Here is a 4,784-nt window from a genome sequence, read left to right as displayed (position 1 = left end):
AACTTCACCGCATAGCACGCTCCTATCCAACCATCATCTCGAATGATTACGTTATCTGCCATGATTTGTTGAAAACGGGAGGCGTACGCCATTTTTGTGACAATTATGAACAGCATAAGTGTCACAAAAAAGGCGTACGCCTCCCGTTTTCAACAAATCATGGCAGATAACGTAATCATTCGAGATGATGGTTGGATAGGAGCGTGCAATGCGGTGAAGTTCAGTTTTAAGAGTGTATAGCTTGCAACCAAGTTATCGGAAGGAGCAAATATCATTTGGAAAGAGAGCACTCTTAGAAAAAAGGGTGGAGCAGTTACACCTTTTAGGAGGTAATAATCGTTGCATATGTTGTGCCTAAAAGGTTGCAAAGTTGTACCTGCTACCTACGAATGATAGGGTTACCGCTTCTGATTCAGTGAGTGAGGGGGCCGTACGCCTTTTTGTAGCAATTTGGATATATGATAATTGCTTTTACCACCCTTTTACACCCTTTATCAGACGCTATGTTGCCTTCGGTGCTAACCATAGAACTTGCCACCTTTTCACACCCTTTTTTCTGATAGTGAGATATAATCAGGGCGGCTTAAATTCGAAGAAGTGGATCACTCACGTTTATTCGCGGGGCTTCACTTCTGTTTCCCTTCTGGATAAAGAACTGGACTTTCTACTCGACTATAGTAGACGGAGGAATTCCTAATTCGTTTTGTTGTCCTACACGCTCGTTCTGGCATTGGTTAACGGTGTCCCTGAGATAGCGCTTGCGCACGTGGTAACCGCGGAAAAACCTGTCAATAAAACTTTAGTTGTAAATAACGTCCGTCCTGTCTATATCTGCTCTGTCTTGTGTCTTTTGTTACCTGCGCTACGTCATTCAAAAGTCATGTACCAACTAGCCCAACATCCTATACGCTTATAAGTTACAAGGTATACTTAACATGTATACCTTGTAAAGTACTTCTACTCGTTTTCTCATCATTTCTGTGTTCACGTTTGTGCGCATACTCGATGACATTGTACGACTAACTTTATGTGGCACGCACGCAACCATGCATTCACCAGAGGCTCGTTATATGGAAAAGGATTTCATGAACATTATTGATCAGGTGAAAGCACCTCACCTCTAGGTGACACTTGATGAAGTTTTCACTCCATTGGGCGCTTTTAATACTGCTTGTTTTCACTAGATGCTGCGTAGTCCACACACTCACAGCGAAGACGCCCTTTTCCGGCAAGCTGAAACCAATAGTAATTATTACATTTCGCACATAATCTAATTTGCAGCGTGCTATGCATGCGTACATATTTCTGCACGAGGGTCAGGAAGACTTTCTTCTCCTTCTTCTTCCTCACAGAGATACTTTTTTTTTTCGTGCGCCTTGGAACGCTAATTTCCTTTGCGCACCGTCAGCATATTATGACACATTACGTGACTATTCCAAATTGATCTATGCAACCGGCATCATGTGGAATTATTGGCCAATATATTGTACCACACGAAGAAGCGATAGCCTGAGACACAAATCTCGATCACACGACGAATTGAGGCTCAGAAGTAACACGAAACGTACCAGTGTCAGCTTTGGCTGAAAAGAATCCCATGTGGTCGAAATAATATCCGCAGTCCTACCCCGCGGCACGTGCAGCATGTCGGCACACTATAGGCTGATACACCTTACGTGTAAATCTACTCCAATTACTCAGACGTCTAATTGCTCAGCTTCAGTTCCATGAACCGTCCCCCACAAAAAAAATAAAAATAAAAATAAACAAAAGAACTCCTGTATACACGGTTAGTCCTGTTAATTATTAATCAATTATAGACCTCGCTAAGCCAAGTTTACATCCGAAGTATGCCTATACGTCACTGAAGAACTGTGGTACATTGGATACTCTGATCAGTGACGTAGCCAGGATGTGTGTGTATAGGGGGGGGGGGGAGCTCCCGAAATCGTACCTTTGGTAGAGCATTTGGGAGAGGGAAAACGAAAGTGAAATCCTCTCCCCATGTTAAGTTCCCTAGACTAGAACCCCTCCCGAAACACTTTTCTGGCGATGCTACTGACTCTGATCATTGACGATCACTTATCAAGGCAATGTATGCGAGGTGCAACAACAACAACAAATAAATTAATGATAATGAATGGGGAAATTCGCCACATAAGGTGCGGCCCACTACCCCAAGGCACAATGGGCAGGATAAGATGTGTCCTGATGATGAGGTGATGAACGATGCTAAATAGGGTCGATAGTCAGTGGAGTCAGTAAGACATCAGAACGGTAGGCAAAACCACAGCACACAAAAACGGTGCGAGGTGCAATCAGCAGCGTGAATCCTGAGAGCCTAGTGCATACTGTGATATCAGCATCCGCAGCAATGAAATTTTGCGTGCTGTACTCACCTGTTAGTTCCCCGAGGAGCAATGCGAAACGATGGAACCTCCAGCACGTCTCCGGCTAGCTGAAGCTCCACTGGTCTTTTGGCTGCGGCATGAACCGTGGTCCTCAAACGAGAGGCGGTATCGATCGAGGTTTAGCATCGTGGGTAGGGGCGAGCACCCGCCAATCAGCGTGGGAGGGCATGATGTGTCCTACCCATACATCGATCCGCAACTCTTCATCCGTCGTCCCCAGCACTCATTGGGTGATCTTCTGTGACGGCTACTACCCCGTAATGCTGCCATTTGTGTGCCGTACGATTTAACTGCAGTGGGCGTATTAGGGAAACTTACGGTGTCGGAAGTTCGAACATGCGACAGAGACACATATGCAGTGTACACTCCATGCAAAAATGAGGGATTTTATACCCTAGCCACACGGCAAACTTAATGCATTAAACAGAATGGGATTTACTTCATCTCCTAGCCAACCATCATCTCGACTGACATCGTCCTTTCCCCCAATTTGTTGAAAACAGGAGGTGTACGCCTTTTTTGTGACAATTATGCAGAACATAATTGTAACAGAAAAGGCGTACGCCACCTGTTTTTTTTTTATCACATCACATCGACAATTAAATCAGGGGAGAAAACGATGTCGGAGCGGCCCCCTGGTAGTTATCAGGAAGAAATCTAATAAGAAACAGCTCTCCGGCTCTTCTATCCATCTCTCGGTATATGTGTCCACTCCTGTTTCCGTCTAGGGTGTCGCTCCAATGGAGAAATGCGACACCCCGGTGTTCCGTAAACTTTTGTTCCCAAGCTGCACAACAGAATATTTCTTGGCACCTGTGGATTTCACGGGAGGAAATAAGTTTTAGCTCAGAATTTGGTCAGCTTGTGAACTGTGAAAGCTTGTCGTTTACAGCTTGAGAATCTCGCGAAGCGTTAATTCGTGTCTGGTATGTCCCCTAGATGAGGCCATCTCCTGCTTTTTCTTCTTTTTTTGTTTGTTTGTATTAGCACTTGTTGATAACGTGAGAAAAAAATTACCACACCGTCAGAAATGAGAATAAGGTAAAGGAGGACGTTGTGGCTGTCGATTAGACGTATACAAACTATATAGGTTGTACACAGCTGTAACGAAAACGAACAGTCGGTTGAAGACGTGCTGTGCAAAGGCATCCCAGAAGCCCTACCAGACGACTTGCCGACGTGCGCATGCAGGGCTCTGCCGTTTTGTCGAAGAGGACATGTACACATGTAGAGGACGATGGTATTCCTCTACTTGAGTCCTGACCGGCGATGATGGAATGTCCCAGCGGGCAGATGGACGTGGCCTCACGCTAGAACGGTGCCAGTAGAACTGGCTTGCATGCGCAGCGACACGCGCCAGCACAGGCGCGTCTTCATCGTCATCCACGAGCCGCCACATCACTCTCCCCCTCAGACGCGGAGCGGTGTTGGGCTAGCGGTTGAGGTCCGCGTCGATACGCGAAGAGGAGAAAGAGGGGCGACACGTGGAACAGGGACGGCTGGACTTGCGTCTTGTGCTGAGCGGGCAGAAGTGGCGGATGAATGGTGCGGACAAGAACTGATCGGACGGGTCCCAGTAGCGGGACGAAGTAGAGTGCAGGCAGGTAGGCCGAAGTGATCAAGAGAGTGAGGCGACAGAGCCGCGACCGGTTCGTGAGCGGTGAGCTCATAGTGTCGCCAAGGAGAGTGCCGGGGAGGACCATCGCGAAGCACGGGGAGACCGGGAGTAAAACTCACTGTGGCCTCCGTGCGTGTCCCCGGTGGAACGTTGGTCCCGGTTCCTTTTGGCCGCAACTGGATGGGCTGCCAGTGTCTTGTACAGAAGCCTGGTGGGAAGGCGAGGCGGGCAGGGTTCTTTGACGGCTGGCGTAGCAGATGCGGGTGGTGTACCGCGTACCGCGACCGCGTACAGCGGCGTACCGCGACCGGTATAGGAGCGTGAAGCTCGGGAAGGCGCTGCTGGTGGTAGCCTGAGGAGTCCCATCACGAAGCGTGTGGCGACTTGACGTGTGCGACCATGGCGACGTGAGCTGGGTAGATGGGTAAGGTGGGTAGAACCATGGTGTTGCGCGGCCGGGCGTTGCGATGAGTGGAACCGCAGTGGATTGACGTCGTCGCCTAGCGGTTTCTCGGTAGAACGATGCACCGTACCTTCGGAGATGGCTTCGGAGGTGGGCTTGCAGAAATTTGGGATGGTATTGGGCCGAATTACGCCGAACTTGATGTTCATCGTTCGGGTCACCAAATGTAGAGGACGATGATCTTCCTTTACATGAGTTCCACCGGCGCGGCCATGGAGATAGCCACCGTCATCGCCTCTCCGTGGCATTCCATCATCGCCGGTCGGGACTCATGTAGAGGAAGATCATCGTC

The 4,784-nt window shown here is 48.6% G+C and overlaps 1 long non-coding RNA gene across 1 annotated transcript; it reads right to left on the bottom strand.

Moving 5' to 3' along the window:
* Positions 1–617: 617 nt before the first annotated feature.
* Positions 618–1,548, bottom strand: LOC135383379 (uncharacterized). The gene is made up of 3 exons (XR_010419839.1): positions 1,300–1,548; positions 1,119–1,233; positions 618–785 (listed from the first exon to the last, which is right to left on the bottom strand). It is a non-coding gene; the product is annotated as an uncharacterized LOC135383379 (long non-coding RNA).
* Between the last annotated feature and the right edge of the window lie 3,236 nt (positions 1,549–4,784).

Source organism: Ornithodoros turicata, chromosome 2, assembly GCF_037126465.1.
Source record: "Ornithodoros turicata isolate Travis chromosome 2, ASM3712646v1, whole genome shotgun sequence".
Lineage (NCBI taxonomy): Eukaryota > Metazoa > Arthropoda > Arachnida > Ixodida > Argasidae > Ornithodoros > Ornithodoros turicata.
This window is presented reverse-complemented; position numbering and strand designations above follow the sequence as displayed.